General features: G+C 40.8%; 1 long non-coding RNA gene across 1 annotated transcript; it reads right to left on the bottom strand.

Moving 5' to 3' along the window:
- Nucleotides 1-1,348: 1,348 nt before the first annotated feature.
- LOC128116396 (uncharacterized) lies at nt 1,349-19,160 on the bottom strand. Its single transcript, XR_008220437.1, has 2 exons — nt 17,790-19,160; nt 1,349-1,590 (listed from the first exon to the last, which is right to left on the bottom strand). It is a non-coding gene; the product is annotated as an uncharacterized LOC128116396 (long non-coding RNA).
- Nucleotides 19,161-20,857: the final 1,697 nt, after the last annotated feature.

The following is a 20,857-nucleotide window of genomic DNA, read 5'->3' as shown; positions in this document are numbered from 1 at the left end:
ATGAAGCCTTTTTCTAGAATTATTTAGTACTATATATGACCATTAATATTAGTACTCTATATAACTATTAATATCATGACAAAAAGTTTAAAATATATATATATTATCTTATAAATTTTGAAATATATTTATACCTTAAGGAAAGTGTTAAATGGTCAAAATAAAACCAAAGAATCATGAGATTAGTGGCAATAGAATAGTCCCTAATTTTGGTTTTTCTTCTGTCTCATATCTGGTGGATCTTCTGACATGAGACAGAGATTTTTGGATTTTTCTTTAATAAGCATGCTTGGGTTTAGAAAAGGAGAGAGCCACACTCCAACTCCAAAGTCAGCTTTAATTTTTAATTGGACTGGGACTGCAAAAAGACCATTTGCATTATGTGTCTGTAGAGAACAGCAGAAATAAACATTTAGGAAGATTTATGAAATTTTATCCTGTTGAAGATGTGCTATATCAATAAGGCAATTTACTTTTTTTCTTGGGACATTTTTTCTGGATTATTTGTCTTTTCTCTTCACATGTCTCATTTGTCCAGTGGTCTTCAGATTCCTTAGCTGGATGCCTTCATTCTCTTGAAAAGACAAAAACAAAACCCTGTCCCAATCCTAATTTGGGGGAGGTTCCCTTTTGGCAAGTTATATCTGACCAAATGAAAAGCATTTGTTGATTTTAAAGTTAGTTTAGATTGAATGACCACATTGATGAACTATCACCTTTTCTAATTAAGAGGTCTCTCTTGTTCAAATCCAACTTTTATCAATTTTGATGGTATCCACAGCTTTTCTTCTCCTGTGGAAGCAAAAGCAAAACCTCTTCCCCAACATAACACATATCTTGGTTTCTATTCTGAGGTCAACACATCTTTAAAGTATACAGGCTGACTTAATTCAGTAGTTTTTTCTATTATCCAATGTCTCTCTGCAGCTGTTGTTCCTTTATCACTAGCATTTAGAAAATTCAAAGTTAATAAAGCATTATCTAGTGTTGGGTGCCAGGTATAGAGTGAATTCTAGTTGGTCTTAATAATAAAAACTCGGAGTCAGATATCAGAGTAATTGCTGAAAGATTCGAGAAGTAAAGGAGCCAGCCAATAGAAAGACTTCTTACCTCTGCTGAATCCTCAGACCGAAAGGGCCAAGCTCCTGTCTCCACCCTGCCTTATCACTTCCTCTCTCTGCCCAGTCATATCACTTTCTGTTTCCTCCTCCCAAGTGCTGAGATCAAAGGCATGAGATCCCAAGTGCTGGGATTAAAGGTGTGTACCACCACAGCCTGGCCTCTATGGTTAACTCCACATTCTGATCTCTAGGCAAGCTTTATTTGTTAGAACACAAACAAAACATCACCATAGACTGATGCCTGAAAACGTCTTGGTCCTCTTTTTGGCAATCTTGGTCTTCCCCAGAGGCCAGAAGGCAGCTGCAAAAGAGATGGCGACCACCTCACAGGCCGCACAGTCAAGTCCTCTTCATTGCTGTATCCTCAATATCAAGAACAGCACCAGGCATGTTGTAGGTGCCAGGGCCACTGCACAGTGCCCGGCAGTGCAGGACACAGTCCCCAAGGTTGTGTGACTTTGGTACAACCCTGTGAAGGCACAAAGTATCTGCTAAGCACTGCTTTGTGTCTGTAATAAAGGCACTTTCACAAATAGTAAAAGTCCATGAAGCTTTATTTTTGCCTTTATGGTTCCTTTTTTTGGTACATAGTATGGGGGCACTGGACATTGCATAAAGACACCTTGGCCCTATTACAAAGGAAATCCTCTTTTGTTCCACCTAAATCTGTAAGAATCCCTTAAAGCTTGAGACTGATAGGCTCCATATTTCTGTAAGCCCCCAGGAAACTATTAGTGAACTCAAGATAAACAGTTCTTAGCTATTCCAAGTTTTCCATTTTTCCTCAAAGTCAAACACACGAAGTAGCCTTTCAAAGAAATTCTACAGTTAAACTAAAGGAAAACTAGGAAGAATAAAAAATATTATACCTTTCTGTACTCCCTAAGTACAAAGCAAAAAATGTTGGCAAGAATATTTTTTTCCTATATCTTTTGGAAGTGAGTTGCAGATTCTTCATGATTCATCCCAAACACTAGGATGGCTTGGAAGAATATTTTTTGAAATGTAATACATTAAAACAAACTTCAAACTGGTAAAGTTCCTTGTTGCAGCTGCCAAATGTTAGCTAGGCCATTTCTTTTTCTTCTGTTTAGTATAATCCACATGGCTTTGACAATACAACGGTTGGTTCTGTAGTAAAGCTACAGATCCCAAGAGAGGATATTCTTCTTGGCAAGTTAAGAACTGAAGAGGATTACAAATGCCACTTTGCACTATAGCTCCATACAATTTACAGCAGAGAATTAGAAATACTGAAAAAGGAGAGCTCTGCCTGGGGTCTGAGACATGTTTACACATGCTCTCCATGCACGTGCACAAATAATTGCACATTTTTGTATGCACTCCAATTTTATGTTCCTATACTTTACTGCTAATAATTTTAGCCACTGTAGTACTACATACAAAGGAGGATTTCAGAATAAGTGTTTATAAGCCAGTGTGTCAGTAGGTGACAGAAGACTTAAAAGGCAGCTACAGGGAAGGAAATTGCACCTAAGCACAGGTTTCTTTTCTATTGTCACATTTTGGAGACTTTATCGTTATTATGTGACAGGGATTGAACATGGGACCTTACACATGCTAGGCAAGTTCTTTGTCACTGAGCTACACCTTCAACCTTATTGCAGTTTTATCTTGAGATCACTGCAGACTGACACACACATAAGAATACAACGAGACTTCATGAATCCTCTCTGAAGTTTTCCCCAGGGTAAAATGACAAAACTATAATATAATATCCAAAGCAGGATACTGCCATTGAGACAGGCAGAATACAGAATACTCCAGTGTCATAAGGATTCCTCGTGAGTGCTCTTTTAGAGTTAGGTTTATTCCACCACAACTTCTTAAGTCCTGACAACCACATTCTGTTTCCTGTTTCTATGATTTCGTCATGTCAAAAATGTAATGCAAACAGCATCATACACATAATCTTTGAGCGTTAGTTGTTTTTAAGTCAGCAGAATTCCTAAAATTCATTGAGGTTATTGACTATATAATTATTTTTCTTATTTCTGAGTATTAGTCCGCAGAATGTATAGACCATAGGTCTTGTTTACCTATGGTATACCTATGCCATTGTAATTTATCTGTCTTGTTTCCAGAATTTGGCTATTACAAATACTACTGAAATGAACATGGAATACAGGCTTTCATTTTACTTTAAATCTTGGACTAGGGATATAGCTTGATGGTATAGTACTTGTCTAATACGTATGAGTCCCCAGACTTCATCTCCAGAACCACAAAATGGGAGGAAGGAAGGAAGGAAGGGAGGAAGGGAGGAAGGGAGGAAGGGAGAAAGGAGGGAGGGAGGGAGGGAGGGAGGGAGGGAGGAAAAAAGCAGGATTGCAACCCTTCTAGAATGGCTCTACGATTGTATGTAAGTGTACAGGAGATCCAGATTTTCACACATCCTTGCCGGTATTTGGAACTGTCATCCCTCTATTTTATAATCTCAGCCATTGTGACAGGTGTGTGGTGGTATCTCTTTTTTCTAAGAGCTTACTTTCCACCTGTGTGTCTTCTTATGTCTTGCCAAATTGATTAATTATGTACTTTCTAAGAGTGAGTTCTGAGAATCTCTATGCCATTGCTACCTAGGCCTTTGTGAGATAAATAGTTGAAAAAGAATGTGTCTTAACCTTTCACTTTCATGGCAGGGTTTTCTACACAACTTTCTAAATTTTGATTGTTCCAGTTGATCAATTTGTCTTGTATGGTTCATCTCTGGGGTAAATTCTAAAAACTCGTTGCCTAGGCCTAGGTTCTCAATGCTGGTCTTATATTTTTTCCCTATAAGTTTTATAATTTTCCATTAAAGTCCATGGTACATTTAAATTTTTGTAGCAGATGTAAAACTTATATCAAGGATCCTATTTGTGCTGTGTGATGCCTCAACACTAGCTTTTGAGAACACTGCCTTTACTTCATGGCATTGATTATGAAAAGTCATATAATCCATATATAGCACTCTTGGGCATACATCTAAAGATATATAAATCAGAATATTGCAAAGATACAAACACATCCATGCTTATTCATAATAGCCATGATATGGAAACAGCTGAGATGCCAATCAACATATGGCTGCATAAAGAAAGCATGGTACATATAATATATACAATGGAGTTTTATTCAGTCACAAAAGAGAATAACATGTCCTTTTCAAGTAAACAGATGGAACTGGAAGTTATGATTGGACAAAATATTGTGCATTTTCTTTTTCAAGCAGTTTATCTTTTTTAATATTTATTTTTATTTTGTGAATATGAGTGTTCTGACTGTGCATATGTGTGTGTGTGTGTACCACATGTATACAGTTACCCACGAGGCCAGAAAATGATATCAGATTCCCTGGAACTGAGGTTACTAGGATTTGTGAGCTGCCATGTGGGTGCTGGAATGGAATTCAAGTTCTCCGGAAGAGCAGCCAGTGCTCTTAATCACTGAGCTCCTTTCTGGTTTCTTTTTATATGTAAAATGTGTATTTAATCAGGAGTGTGTGTGTGTGTGTGTGTGTGTGTGTGTGTGTGTGTGTGTGTGACATGAAAGCAGAGTGGAGGAAGCAGATCAGTGAAAAGATATAGGGTAGTAGGGAAGTAAATATGAGCAAGGCACAATGGGATATGTGTGTGTGTGTGTGTGTGTGTGTGTGTGTGTGTGTGTGTGTGTGTGTGTATCATAATGGAACCTAGTCTTTGTATTTTTTATTTTGTATTTTTTTAATCAATAGAAGCAAAGTTAAAAAGGGAGGAAAAAATGTGGCAGCCACTCCATATGATACAAAAGCTGATAGAGGGGTAGGGAATATAGCTGTGTTGCAGGCATGTAGGAAAATACCGATATTTAGTCAAAGGAACTGGAAAGCTATAAATAGGCTTTAAAGCTCCAGTTTGCTTGTTAAACACTGAGTTTTAGGAACTATATGGGACTACACAAACAAAGAAAAGAAAAGCATTAGGCCAATTCTCAGAACAAGGCAAAATGAAGCTACCTAGCTTGAGGTATGTAGTGCCAAAAAAACCCAACCAACATGGCCCTAAGCATCCTGTTAGTAGTAGACTTCTAGGTATAGCCTGTGACTAGCCACTGTATTATCTTATTTTCAGATTTGCTTTTCTTTTCTGTTGCTTTGACTTTTATCTTTAGGGAAATCCTCCTGCCCTGATCCAGGACTTTTGCCATTTGACCCTCTTTGAAACTATAACAAACCATCCTTTCTATGGTATGTGTCTTCTCCTCTGTTGGCCTCACTACACCTGAGTAAAAAAAAAGTCACACTATTTAAAGCATGTGGGTGTCACAGGTAGAAGTTGTTTGCATTAGCGTGACTAGGATGTGAATTATGTCCACCATGTACTGGGAGTTTATATTCAGAGTATAAAGAAGCACGATGGGCTGAGCAATAAGATGGAAACTACAGTATCAGAGATCAGCCTATAGCAGACTGTTTGGACTCTGGACCCAGAATCACAAACAGCTCATATCAGTCACCACTGTCCCAGGAAACCCTTTATATGTCTTGCCCAAATCAACCCCCTGCTCTGTTGACTTGCTTTCTTCTCTCCCTTCCATCACTCTTCATACACTTAACAATCACTTTGTCTGGGCAACACCATTTCCAGGATGCTTTCCTCGAGCTTCGCTCTCTCTTTGCACAGGTTGAATATCTTTTTCTATGATGTCCTTGCACCCTATACTTACTTCCCTCAACATATCTCACAACCTCAATTTAAATAACCAGGTTATGTCACTGACAAGTATCTCAAGTATCACACAGAGGACCTGCCACTTTGTTAACTCTTAAAATGAACTGTGTCCATCATCTTTATCATCCACTCATCGTTCAGCACTTGTGTGGCACAGAGCTACCACATGGGTCTTAGCTGAGTGAAGAGCCTTAACCTCCAGTCTCACTATCACCAATCTATCCTAACTATCACTTCAGAGTCAGATTAACCCACAACTGCATTTGGTGGTTAATAACTCTAATGATGTTTTCATTAGCATCTTACAATCCCCCTGCCTTTCTTTCTTATCCCACTTCACTTTCCTCAGAACAAAAACTGGATTTTCTTTGTGCATGCTCCAGGGTGCACAATGTTACCACCAACAGTCAAATCACCATGCCAAACATTTCTGCTATAAACCAAGTGCCTGACCCCAACAGTATCCTCTGTATTGCTGGGCAACCATTATATTTATCTTCAGTTGACACCTATCAGGTTCCCTACAGCAGCTGCTACAAAATTCTTCCACTCTACTGAAGCTTCAAATCCTGCCCCTTCTCTGAGGCTCAGAAAAAGCTCTCCTCTTCACAACTGAGGGGACAGCTTTATGGTCATGAGTTGGTTTGTATTTTTTTAAAATCCTCAATGTTTTTCTATCTCCATCTCCATCTACACACTGATACTCAGCTCTCACCCAGCGAAGGAAATGCCTATCAAGCATCCCAATGCTGAATTTTTGATCCACATTGCACCAAATATCTGAGCTTTTCCCCCTCTCCTTTGTTCGTTTCCTTCATCACACAGGAATTGTAAACCTTGTCAATCTGAAAAGTATTTCGTGACTCACTAGCATGTGTGAAGTATTTATAAGATCCCACTGATAAGGAGAGCCAAGTATAATTAAAGTAGTTTACAAATATTATGTTATTTAATACTGATGACAATCACTGATACTTTTGATGTTATATTATATATTTTATTGATTAGGAAACTGATGCCAGGGGAATAAGAAAGCTTACTCAAGGACACATAAGTTGGTTGTAGGTTTTTCCCCTATTAATATATTAAAACTTTTCCAAAGACGAAACAAAAGTTTTCTTGACTCTTATCCTATGTTCTTCTACTATCTCTCTGCTGTTCCCATCACAGACACTTCTTAAACATTTATATCAATGAGGATAGGAACACACATATACCACACATAACTGCCACAGATACTTCCGGAAATGTTTGTTGAAGTGTTGAAAAATGAATTTTGCTTTTAAAATATCTAAGCCCGGTGGTGGTTCATGCCTTTAATCCCAGCATTTGGGAGGCAGAAGCACACATTTCTCTGTGAGTTGGAGGCCAACCTGATCTATAAAGTGAGTTCCAGGACAGCCAGGGCTACACAGAGAAACTCTGTCTTGAAAAACCAAGTGTGTGTGTGTGTGTGTGGGGGGGTGTATTTAGAATATGTCAGCACTTCCTTTCTCTCTTTTTCTCAGAGGAAATCAGTTTCTAAAACACTTCAAGCACCAACAGTTTAAAATCCAAAGAAATTAAAGCTCTAGAGTGCTCTTTGGATTGAAAACTGCTTTTCACCTGGGTATTTTTTCTTTAGTTACCTAACCTGGCTCTATGACCCACAACTTGACACAGTTTCCACAGCTTTCAAGAGCTTTCTTTGTCTGAATAAAGACAAGATCAAGACCAGAGAGGAAAAACCCACAACAGTTTCAGCTGGAATTGCATCTGCAACAGAGGCCAAGGCTGACACCAAGGCTTCTGAGGAAGCAAACATTTCTCCCATTGACAAGTGTTTAATTGGACACTTTGAGAATCCAGTGTCATGCATGCAGATGCAAATGTCTGAAAAGTTGTTCACAGTGTAGTTTGTGCCAGACAGGCTCCAATGCCAAGCCGGCAAACAGCCTCCCATTTATTCTGTTGGACTTAGCTTCTAAAGACGTTTCATGGCTCTTCAAACCTCATAAATTTCCACATCCAAAGACCCATCTGTGTTTTCAAAGCAGAATCCTTCTTCCCACATGGGCACACATCAGTCTTTCCCCTGCCAATCTTGCTACTGCTTGTTCTGAATTAGAAAAATAACTTGCAAGGTGTTTACTCCATCTCTAAAAGTGTAAAGTTAAATGTTCAGTAGTTTTTGGAAACCAATACAAAATTAGCAATAAACCCAGTTCCTTTCTCTGAATTAAAATCTTGACTGTTCTGAGATATGTTCTGTTATTCCCAGTCTCAGGGAATGATTGCTTAGAAGCTCAGCTAATAGAGAAGTCCACTGTAACAGGTGAGCTGTAGAGAAGTAGTGATTGATTGGCAGAATAAAAGAGAATATTAACAAACGAGCACTGAGAAATTTGTAAGCATTAAGCCATTAATAGTCTGCCTTAAATATACAATGTAGAAAATATAAAATCATTACTAATGTTTATATTGCTTTTGCTTTGTCTCCCTGTTATCACACATATTTCTCAAGAGAAATTGTTGAATGTTTCAAGATATTGTTTTAATGTGTGTGTGTGTGCATGCACACACATGTACTTGCACATGAACACATGCATATAGGTGATCCTCTGCAGCTAGAGTTACTTGTCATTATGTGTCACTCAGTGTGGATGCTGGAACTCAAACCTCAGTCCTCTGTGAGAGCAACAAGTCCTCTTAACCACTGAGACATGTCTCCAGCTCCAGGAAATTTTAAAGGTTTAAAGCCCCAAACTGGGTATATATATTAAGAACATTTATCATGTATTAAAAGTAGTTAATTCAAGAAGAGAATCTTGAACAAAAAAATGTTCTCACTCTTGCACAATGCTAATGTGAAAAGCAGAGAAGAGAAATGAGAAGTCAATTGTAGAGATAAATATCTCATGAGGACAAGCAAGAAACTTAAACTGAGCATTGTCTATACCTTCACTTTCAGCTGCAACATAAAAAGCTTGCTATTAACATTCAGGCATCTGTACTGGCCTGCCCATAGGGTCCTGACAGAATGCATTCTCTGCTGCAGCCACTAAGAGCACACCCTGTATGCATTAGCCATGTTCCCTTTTAAAAGGCAGGCCCTGCCTGGCTCTCTTTCTTTTTCTCTCCTTCGCTCTCATCCTCAGGGACTGGTCTCTGCCCCCTTCTCTGCCCCTTCTTTCCCCTCCCCTCAATAAACCTCCCATGTGGGCCCTGTTGTATGGTGTGACTCTTTCCCACCATTTTTAAAATACAACACTTGCAAGTCACTGTTCCTGTCCTTACCACCACGAATAGAAACAAACAAGCTGAAAACCAACAACTTTAGTCCTCCTTGGTTCATCAGAGGACTAAAAGGCAAACCAACACTGTAAGATTAAAGAGATGGGAAAACCCAGAGTCATAGTCAAAATTTATTCACTTGGACCAGAGCCCCTAGAGCCATAAGCAGTAGAAACATGGAAATGGCACTTTTGAAAACCTGCTGGAAGATGAGTCTAACATAGATTCCTGGAGCTCTTGGTGAAGGAGGTATCCTCCATCTAGGGCAACTACAAAGTAACTATAGTGAAGAGGACCAGAGATCAGATTCCCAACACCAATGCAAAAAGCCACGAATGATACCTATAATCCCATTGGTGGGGGAGCAGAGACAACAAGGTCATGGGTGGTTGCTGGCTAGTCTAATCAAGTCAGTGAGCTCCAGGCTCAGTTAGAGACCCTGTCTCAAAAACAAAGATAGAGTCACTGAGGAAAATACTCAATCTCAATATATGACTTCTACATTCATCTTGACACTCAAAAGAACCCCCACCCTCACACATACCCCACTAACACCTCTCTATACATACACAAATTAATTGGATATCTGCCAATCATGTATGTATTTGTTATTTTTCTGTTGCTGTGAGAATTTCAAATAAAGGAGGGATTTATTTTGACTTACAGTTCAAGGAATGGAAAGTTATAAAATAGCATAGCTTGAGGTAAACAGTCACTCTAGCCCATGGAAGAGGGCTGCCAATACCTACAGTGTGTATTAACCTAATCTACGTAATTCCTCACAGGTGTGCCTGGAGTTCTGTCTCCTACATGATTCTTAGAGAATCATAAATACTCCTTTCTTATAGTTTATGTCTGTTAACAGTATGAAATGGCTCTGGGTCTAATGTAATGGCTTTTGCTTTGAAAAATCCTTGCTTCACACTTAAGGACTGAGGTTTGGACACCCAGAACCCACGGTCACAGAGTGATGTGAAAGATGTGGGAGTAGTGGCCACTCATTCTCCAGGAAAGAGACGTGACTGGAACTTAGAAAGATTTCAAAGAACGGTTGGATTTTTTAAACTGTGTTTTAAGGCCTAAAGGATCAGAGGGAAGAAAAAGATATTCTAAGCAAAGAGAATCACAGAGGCAGAGGTGAACATGGGCACAGCCTTCCTAGAGTGATGGAGGTCCAGTGCAGCTGCAGAGAAGAAGAGATGTGTACCACTCAGTAACAAAGGGTTCTTGAATGCCAAGTTATTTAAATCTTTGTTACCCACCCAATCCACTCCCTAGATTCTTGACAGACAGACTTTCTATGTAGCCTAGGCTGGTCCCTGTAAGGAAAAGGGGTTGGCTAAAGAAACCCACCCTGACCCTGGAGCCCAGAATTAGGAAAGGATGGCTCAGATAAGGCCAGTGAGAGAAACACAGTTTAGCTCAGATCATAGCCATCTCTGCCCATGTCCAACTGACTTGTGAAACCCACCAATTACAGAGAAGGACAGTAGAATCCTGGCCCTAAGGCCCAGGACCAGGGAAAGAAACACAGCCTTGTTTGGGATCTGAGCCAGAGAAATGAACACTTTATCCCCAAGCCCAGAACCAAGGAAATATGCCCTGACTCTTGTCATAACACTCTTGGCCCCTAGAAGCAGAGTCAGTGAAAGAAATGTGCCCTGGCCTTAGAAGCAGTGTCAAAAAGCTAAGAAAGGCCAGTGAAAGAAACACAGTTTGGCCCTAAAATCAGGGCCATCTCTACCTCTTGCCCACAAAACTGGCCAATCCCTGGGCAGAAAAAAAATTAACCAATCACAGTTGACTCCGCTCCCTGGGCATCCTATATAAACTGCCCTGCCTAGTCAGACATAAGCTGTTCTCTCCACCCTGGTAGAGGCAGCTACTCTCCTGGACTCCTCCTTCCCAAATAAATCTCTTTCTCAAAAGAGTTTTGGGTGAAGACCTTCACTGAGAGCTGAACAGAAGAACCTTGCTGGGACATCCCATAGTGGATTGAACAAGTGGGGAGTTGAACAGAAGAACCTTGATAAGACATCCCATAGTGGATTGAGCAAGGGGGAGCTGAACAGAAGAGCCTTGCTAAGATGTCTCATAGTGGACTGAGCAAGAGAGAGCTGGTAACACTGAGCAGGAGATTGTGGCTCTTCAGGAGAGGAGCAGGATTGCTGTGTCCTGCTGGGAGACCATCCCCCATCACACCAGGTATATCCTGACTTTCCCAAGGAGTCAGGATACCCTGACTTTCCTGAAGAGTCAGGATACCCTTCCCTGCTGAAGCAATTCCAGGCCTGACTCTCCCGAGAAGTCAGAAAAATTTCCCTTCCAGCGTTGGGCTGGTTTTTTTTTTTTTTTTTTTTTTTTTTTTGTTGTTGTTGTTGTTGTTGTTGTTGTTGTTGTTGTTGTTGGTTTTTTGCAGTCCCAGCTGTCAGAGCTGTGTTACACAGCTCCAGGTGTCCGGGACACCTTCAGGGCAGAGCTGTTGTTCTGAGCAGCTTGAGGTATCTGGGATACCTCGCCCTCCAGGGCTGAACTGTCTCCTTGCAGTTCAGCCATCACAGCTGTGCTACACAGCTCAAGGTGTTGCCTGACTCCCCAGGTAGTCAGGACCCCAAACCCACAGAGTTGCAAAACTCACCTTTTGCAGCCAGTTTACTAACATTTTTGGTGCAATTTACTAACAGTCCTTAACTTGAGATCCTCCTGTCTTAGCCTCCTAAGTGTTGGGATTATATGGATGTGTACCCTTTACCTGGCTTTTAAATTTTCTTCAAAGAAGTAATATGTCTGGACTTCCTTTTAAAAAAGAAAGCAGCTGTACCAAGAATGTTTTATGACAATTGAAGTGGAGATTGGCAGAGCCGGGAGGACAATGGATCATGGGGGATCCTGTTGCTGTGGGCCACATGAAGCTTGAGATATTCTTAGAAATTAGAGAGGGCAGGATTTAATAATAGATAAATATGGAAAATAAAGCATAAAATACTTTTGACACATTTGTATTGCATAAATTGGCAAATGAAGATTCCATTAGTGACGAATTCTTATAAAATGAGAGAATGTACTGGGAGAACAGGGATAGCTGCACCTGCGGACCATTCAAGCAAAGTGACCAGTATACATCCTCTAGTTTGGCTGTGCTGTGAGGGCACTTGGTGGAGGCGCTGCCACTTTACAACGGATCTCCAATCTAAAATGACACATCTACTTGACAGAGCAAGTGGGAATAAAAAGGAAGACAGACTTGACTAATAACTGTATATCGTATTTTAAGTAGAGTTTTAGAGTTCTAATCCTTATGTCAGAGTCAGTGAAGGAAGAAAGGCTGTAATCCTAATACTAAGGAAACAGAAACAGAAGGATTGCAAGTTTGAGCCCAATCTGGGCTACCCAGGGAGACGCCATTAAAAAAAAAAAAAAAACCAAAATGAAGCAAACAAATAAATAAAAAACAATGAGAAACTGAAGGATTGGAGAAATAGAGGTAGTGCAAAGGAAAAACTATTAGGAAGTGAGAGAAATGTAGCAGAGAGTGATGGGTAAAACACAGCTTATTTAGAACGCAGGGAAGGAACTAGCTTCCTCTTCTAATGGCAACAGAACTGCCAACTCTTCTCATCTTTTTCATTTTGTTAACAAGACACAATAGGAGAATATTTAAGGTATGGGTGCTGACAGAGAGGTTGATCTTACTTTGCAGAAAAGGGATTGGAAAGTTTTGCACTGGGTGAGGAATGGCAGAGAGGGAGAATAAGATAAAAAAGAAAAGAAAGAAAATTTATTTTATTAGGAGAAATTTTTCAGAACATTTGATAAAGTCTATGACAAATTGTTAGCAAGGGAAATGACCAACACAGTATGATTTGGTGTAGTCGTACCAGGCTCTTTGTAGAAAAGAATGTATCAGCATAGTACCTTACATACAAAGAACACCTTTGCATTGGTTGCTGCAGGAACAATTTAAAGTAGATGCAGCTGGATGCTTGTATCGTTCTTGTATAAACTAAAACTTTAAAACTATGGTGCCTACACTGTCTCAGCTCCCATGACTGGCAGTAATTCACAACCTTCTGCCTTTTAATCCTTGGTAACATCTTTTATCTCAGAGCCTTGCTTTGCTGTGGAATTTTTTGCTGTTTGTTCCCTCTAACTCTGTCAACCATGTCAAGTGAAAAACTAAAGCAGACGGTATGTGGAGACCAGCAGAGTCAAGAGCTCTAGGGAGAGGGTCAGTGGCTGGAAGAATTCTTAGCACCAGAACAGGATGCTCATAAGAGGTGGTATTTAGAGACTGAAAAATCAGATGATACTTTCAGTGCAATGGGAGTCTCCAGTATAAAACACTCATGACTCGATATTCAGCAAGGAAGTTAACCCTTTTATGAACTGGACAATCATACTGGTAACATTTTTTATAAAGTGAACAATGGTGGATAGTGTGAATAAAGTCAAGCTTACCAGTATGGAATTTGCTTAAGGTAAGATACACCTGTGACACCATGTATCCCATGTATAATATATGAAGACTCGGATATCAAGTAGTAAGAGGATAGTCTGCTTCTGAATCTCTGGATCATTAAAGATCTTGTAAAATATGTTGAACATGATGTTTTTCAGTTAATGCATCTACTTACCTTTACTGCTTACCAAGCATCTCCAAGTAGGGTGTTGAGCAATATAAAACTCAGCTGGGTAATGGACAAGTGTAGCTCTGATGCTGCCCTCAGTCTGACTGTGAGGAGGACCCACAGGAGACAGCCATACATGTAAATTCATCCATATAGTGGGCAGACACAGGGAAACCAGAAACTCTTGTGGTCCTTGAATCCATAACAGTATTAAAAATGAAATAAAGTAAAACTTTTGCATGTGTCTGTGTGGTATGGCTGTTTTTGTTTGCATGTGTATGTGTGCATGTGTTCATGCCTGCAGAGATCCAAAGTTGACATCCAGAATCTTCCCTCCATCTCTCTACCTGAGGCAGTGCCTCTTAACTGGACACAAAGCTCTCCAGCAAAGGCAACTTGAAACACACAGGAGCTACCCAGCTTGCCCCAGGGAACCCCTATCTCTGTCTTCCAAACCCTGGAATTATAGGCACGCCACTACATCTACCCTCCATTGCCATTTGGTATAGTTAAATATGTGGTAGTTCACCCTCTTGCTCAAACTCAGTATTCTATTCTTTATCTAGCATATAGCACAGACTCAATAAACTATTGAAATATTAATATGCACTGAATAAAATAGTAACTAAAGAGATTTACACTAGTCAGCCCTACTACTTTACTATATTACAGAGGAGATCCCAGAGCTGAATGGGGTGGCTCACACCTATAACCCCAGCATTTGGGAGGCTGAAAGGCAAGGGTAGGTTGCAGTAAGTTTGAAGGCAGCCTTGGCTGCATAGCAAGTTCCTGAGCAATAGAAGTACTGAGTGGAAAATTGTGTTAAAAACAGGAAGGGTGGGAAAACAGAAAAGGAGGGAGGGGAGAAGGAACAAAGAAGGAAAGGAGAAAAAGAAGAAATGAGGGGAGGAAGGAGCATGCACAAAGGAAGACAGAGGACTAACAATCCAACAATGGCAAGCACGAGAATGGATTATTTGTTTTTAAAAGCTAAGTTGTTCAGGGATAGTGGGAGTGGCGGTGGGGAGAAAGTACATTTTAAAGCTCTAGCTCCAGGGCAAGTAATAAAAGATTTTGTTTTAATTTTTTTTTCATAATATTGTGAGCAAGAAGAAAGTCTGTTCCATCATACCAGCCTCCAGGGCAGAAAGCGCCAGCCTCCTGAGCTAAATCAAACTGGCATGGGCTCTCAGACTTCCAGGCAGCTACCATTGGTCTCTGCCTTCCATGAAGCTAAACCTGGCAGACACAGGAAGCAAAATAAATTTCCACTTACTTTATAGGCCAGTTTTTTGCTCTCATCAATTAATTATAAGGGTCTTGCAAGCCCATCTTGCATTCCCACTGTTCCCTATTAGGATGTTGGCAAGCAGCCTCTCACCAAAGACACAAAGCTAGAAAGTACACACACACACACACACACACACACACACACACACACACACACACACACACACACCAGTGCTTAGATTTAGATCTCATGGTGCAGCCCTTAGGTACTGTTCACTGATCACAACCCTCAGTGTCACCCACTTTAAATTCCCTAAATCAGTAAAGTTATTAAGATACATGAGCATTTAAGTTCAAATTGTGGAATCAGAGAATTCAAACATTTTTTGTTTCTGTTTTGTTTTTGTTTTTGAGACAATATCTCACCAGGTAGCCTAGGCTGTCCTTGAATTCACAGCAATCCTCCTGCCTAAGCATCTCCAGTGTTGGAAATACAAGTGTGTGTCATCAAACCTGGCTGACAATTTTTATTACATTATGTGTGTGTGTGTGTGTGTGTGTGTGTGTGTGTGTGTGTGTGTGTGTGTGTGTGTGTGTGTGTATCTGTCACCGGAATGCACACCATGGTGAATATGTGGAAATCAGAGGACAACTTGCAGAAACAGTTCTCTTCTTCCACATCAGGGATTTAACTCAGGTCATCAGGGTTGTTAGTAAGGTCAAAAGGAGCTTCAGTTGGATCTTGCTCTTAGGTTTATGGTGAGGATTAAATGGGGCAAAATAAGAAGTTTAGACGAACAGTAAAGTGTGTGGCCTGAGCACCATAAATATCAACCCTGAACATTTCATATCAGAATGACACATGACCCCACAACTAGTTCTTTTGGAAAAGAACCAAAGAAAGTCAGTCTTTTTCACCAAGCAAAACATTTACTCTACTTAACCAGATAAACTTGAAATAAGTAGGTAACACAGATTTTATTTTTGAACTACGTGTTTGTTACACGTAGTATACAAAGGAATATTTTATTATTTAGATAAAATACCCTTTTAAGTGTCCTCTAAAAATATCCAAGGTCCTTCCAGCCCTAAAATGTTGTGATCTATGATAAAAATTCATAATGAAACAATTTCCCAAATATGCTGGAAATCATGGCATTATCTGACTGGGTTGACTGGAAACAACTGAGACCCAGACTGGGAGCCTGTAATGATATGGAAGAAAATATTGCCTTCTTTTCTCTCTACCAACTGAAGGTCTCAGGCTCTGCTTGGAAGTGTGGTAAAGAAAGCAAGGGAGCTGTAATCTGCAGAGAAAGAAGCATGGCAAGACTCAGAGAATCCCAAACAGTAGAGGAAGTATGTAGAATTCCATGAAATCATTCAAAACTTCACTTTCAACACTCAGGGGAGGAATTTATTTAAATGACATCATTTTAGAGATTAAAAAATTAAGAGCTGGTGATGGGACAATGGTTCAATTTGTAAAGTGCTTGCCATGCAAGCATAAGGACCCAACACCCACGTCAAAGGCAGGTGCACTGGTCCATGTCTGTGATCCCAGCATTGGCAGGGTGGAAATAGACAGATTCCTGGACCTTACTGGCCAACTGATCTAGCTGAATCAGTGACCTCCAGGTTCATCAGAGATGTGCTGTCTCAATAGTTTAAGGAAGAAAACCCTTGAGGAAGATACCTGATGTTGACTACTGGCCCCCACAGGCCCAACACACACATGTGCATATACACGGAAACACACACACAGAGAAATTAAAATCTAAAGAGATCAATTGACAAACTCAACCAAGGTCAACTGGTTTTTGTGGAACCTGAGATCTAGGAAACAGAACTGCAGCAGTGGCCAACTGTGTTAAAGCAGTCTTTGTGTGTTGTGCACACAGACATAATTAGCTTTTTTAATTTACCGAACCTACCCTGTCTATAGAAAACAGACATTGTTCATAGTCTTGGATTCAAAGGAAATGTCTGTTTTTACACACAAGTCAGTGACATGGTTCTTCCTTTAGATGTACCTTTGCACTTTGGAAATACATTAAATGTTACAATGAGAATGATGCCTCAAAACGAAAAGCAGAGGACAAGTTGTAAGCAAGAAACAGCGCGAGTATATTTTGTTTTAAGCAAGCATGTCTACTCGAATCCAACTAAAGTAGATAACAGGGTTCAAGAGTCTGGTGATTATTTAACAGTTGCATAGAACCAAATTCTTTTCTATTAACCACAATCAGATATTGGAAAACACTTAGCTCTGAGAAAACAGAGTTGAAAGCCTGCATGTCTGCTGTCTCCACTTCCTATTCCTGTGTCAGTCATAAATTTGTTCACTCTGCTCTATTTCCTATGCGTTTGTCCACTTAATTCATTCAGTTCTACTTCATTGTCATTTAATAGCTATTGAGTGCTATTAGCTATGACAAGTCAGACACTGCAACTCTGAGAGCGAGCTTTTGACACTCAAATTGAGAGAACGAGGCAGAAAGTGAAAGGAAACCTCCAAAGCTCCCCCACCCTACCCCCATAAAGCCTCTTGGTCACTCAGGAGACTAGAGAACATTCCAGATAGGGGCTGAAGGCAGCTCCTAGGCAGATGAAGGGCAGGCGGGGTCTTGGGGAAGGGCTACAGGTGACAGGCACCAGCAGTTGGGCTCTGCCTCGGGGTTTGTGTGTGACAGGAGGCAGTCCTGGCTTCAGCTGGTGGCTTTGCCTCCCGGTCAAGAAGCTCATTGGCAGCCAGGCCTGCTGGCCTCAGCCCACCCACCCGTTTCCCGGGAGAAGCCGGTCGCCCACAGCCCGGGTGCACGCACCTGGTCACGAGGCTCTGCGGAGCAGCAGCGGCCACACCCGGGTGAGGCCTGCAGAAGACGGGGCGCATCCGGGGGCGGGAACGGGAAGGTCGCGCTGGGCCTGCAGGGCGGGCCTCGGAGCCACAAGAGCTGCCCCCCACCAACCCCAGCTCCTCCCCAGCGCCCTGGGTCTGCAAGCCTGGCTTCTTCACGTGCCCTGAGAGCTAAGGATTCCGCCCTGGCTAGTAGCCCGCAGAAGATGGTGCAATTCTCCTCGCAGCGCGACTTGAGTTTTAACAGAGGCTGTGGCGGACCGACCCGACCTGGACAGGCATCTGTCTCCCTGAGCCTGGCTTAGGCTAAGTGGGGTCCTCAAGGCCTGGCATTTGGAAACCTTGGGCCGGGAATTGTCAAACTTCTCCCCAAGGGAAGCAACTGAACCGTTATTTTGGCCCTGCCGGTAATAATTCAGCACTAGGGAGGCTGAGCCAGCAAGGAGATTGCCCAGGACTTTGAGACTTAGTAAAAGCTACAGAATGAATGAGACCCTGTCTGAAAAACAAAACAAACCACCAGGTTATTTTCTCCTTTCCTGCAAGGTTGAAGGACTGTAAGGGAGGAGGTAACTGTGGAAGGCAGAGGGCGTAATCTAAACTAGGTGATCAGAAAGTCCTTTGTCTGCCTAGGCATTATAAAGTGTCCAGGAAAGAAATGTGCCTTTCCACTCACAAAGCATGTGAATTTTTAACATGTTGTGTTTTGGTAAGTCCAAATTCCTTTGCTTAGCCATACTCTTATCAAAGTTATCTTGGTGAAATACTTTGCAGTTCCTGCCTGTCCTTTTAACCACACCAAGGAAAAACTTAGGCATGTTGATACATGTGTGTATTATCTCAGAACCCGGAAGATGGAGGCAGGGGGATGGTGAGTTCCAGGCCAGCCTGGGCTGCGTAGGGAGATGCTAAGAAAAAGAAAACTCACATGCTTAGAAAAACAAGGAAGAAAAATTAAACATACACGAAGAAGAACATTCCGAGTCCTTTCGTCTATGTGTACACAACTCTCAGGTAGCAGTCCCTCTAAACATTTTCTATCTCTGTTGCCTTCCACACAGTATCACCTCTGTGAGGTATTCAAGGATCTTACAACGTGGTCCTAAATGGCCTTTCCATGAATGGTAGTATCTAGCCCCACTGGGTTTCATTTTGCTGAAACTATCTTGGATGAAGAATAAGTTGTATTAATTCTAATCTCATATGACTGTTATCTTTGTAAAACACAATTTTAAAAAATCTAGCAAAGTTGAATTAAAAACTATAAAATGACAAACTCTAGTTTTTGTTTAAAAAAAGTATACACATTGCAACAAGTAAAAAAATTGCCCTATTTTACATTTCTAGCTTCTTATCCTCAGCTTCTGTACTTAGCTCATCATGCACCAAAAAAAAAAAAAAAAAAAAAAAAAAACAAAACAAAAAAAAAAGAAAAAAACAGCCCATAGACTGTCTCTGTGACTTGTTCTTGGTGTGTCAGATGCATTAACTTCCCAGGCCTCCTCTCCTGCTGTTCTTCTCATGCTGAAAAGGTTCTCCAGCATGGCTCCAGTGTAATAATAAGAGGAGCTTAACTTTCATTGAGTGCTTTTTTTATGTTTAGGTGAATTATCTGCAGGTGTTTGTCAGCCCTATGAGCTAGGCATTATTATTATTTCCACTTTATGGATGAGGAAGCTGAGAGCTAGAGAGGTCAAGTCACACAACCAGTGAGGTCAAAGTCAACATTCTAAACTGAGCTGACTTGATTTGAGAGTCCATCTACGAAAACACTGTGCTGGTCCCTTTTCCATGAAGCCTCCCCATTAGTTCACAGAAGTTAATTACTCCATTCATGTCCCTTTATTGTAGTATCACACACACACACACACACACACACACACACACACACACACACACACACACATACACACACACTGTTTTTCATTTCATTCCCATGTTTCAGAACTGTTAAACTTCTGATATAGTGACATCAGTATATCCCCACAGCTCTTAGTGCTGTTCTCTCTGAAACACCCTGGTACCCCTGAACTTGGCTCATACAAGCCACTGGAAGTGGAGCTCTTTCTTTGTGTTACCACTCTCTTCTGGGCTTACTTCAGGTTGGAATTATTTGCTACATCTACATTCCCTACTAAGTCACGTGTCTTTTGATGCATTCATTTACCTTCCTACTATAGCTGGGGTCTGCACAGCCTCCGCTGCAAGTGCTCGTCTTGCATGCCTGCTCTGCAGCTGGTAGTTTTGCTTGGGGTTTTGGAAACTTTAGCAGGTGGAAAAACTAAATCACTCTATGCATGCTTTTGAAGGTTATACCCATAATTCCTTCCACATTCTTTGCTCCTATCTGCCTCCTCTTCTTCATGCTTCTCACTGTTGTTGGGATGTTATGTCCAAGTGCATAGAGTCAAGCGACCATGAACTCTGAATCCTTTGAAACCATAACTAAATAAACTCTTTCTTAGTTTGTTCTCTTTGGTATTTTTGTCATGGCTTCTTAAAATTAATTAATACACTTAATAAAAAGTGGTTATGCTTATTTATATAGACAAATATTCACCAATGTATAGTATATCTACTACATTCTGGTACTGAGAACAATGTCTAGCATATTGCCCATCATAAGCACTCAATACAGAGTTGTTTTAAGTCCTATAGACTGAGCTGACCAGAATATCGTATGGGTAAGGTGCAGGTGATTGGTAAAGCCAAATGCGAACAGACTGATGAAATAAATGTGGAGAGTTGGTTATACTTCCCAAGTCCTAGTTGTCTCTCATTCCTCTAATCCCAGATGTGAACAACTCTAGAGAACACAACAGGTTTGACATAAAGCATTAAGCTCATAGGAACTCCAAAATGATAGTATGTGTCACTAAAGTCAAGACTGGTATGGGCGCTGGTCTCAACCCCATAATGATGTTGTTCTTAGTTACAGTGACTATGTGGGTGATAAAGTTGAGTGCTTGTACTTAAGTAACCAAGGATCGCAATGTTTAATCGAATTACACCACCTAAAATCAAATAAATCAAGAA

This window comes from Peromyscus californicus, unplaced genomic scaffold (genome assembly GCF_007827085.1).
Source record: "Peromyscus californicus insignis strain IS unplaced genomic scaffold, ASM782708v3 Scaffold_20__1_contigs__length_68692818, whole genome shotgun sequence".
NCBI classification, from domain to species: domain Eukaryota; kingdom Metazoa; phylum Chordata; class Mammalia; order Rodentia; family Cricetidae; genus Peromyscus; species Peromyscus californicus.
The sequence above is the reverse complement of the archived record's forward strand: the minus strand, read 5'-3'. Positions and strand labels throughout refer to the sequence as shown.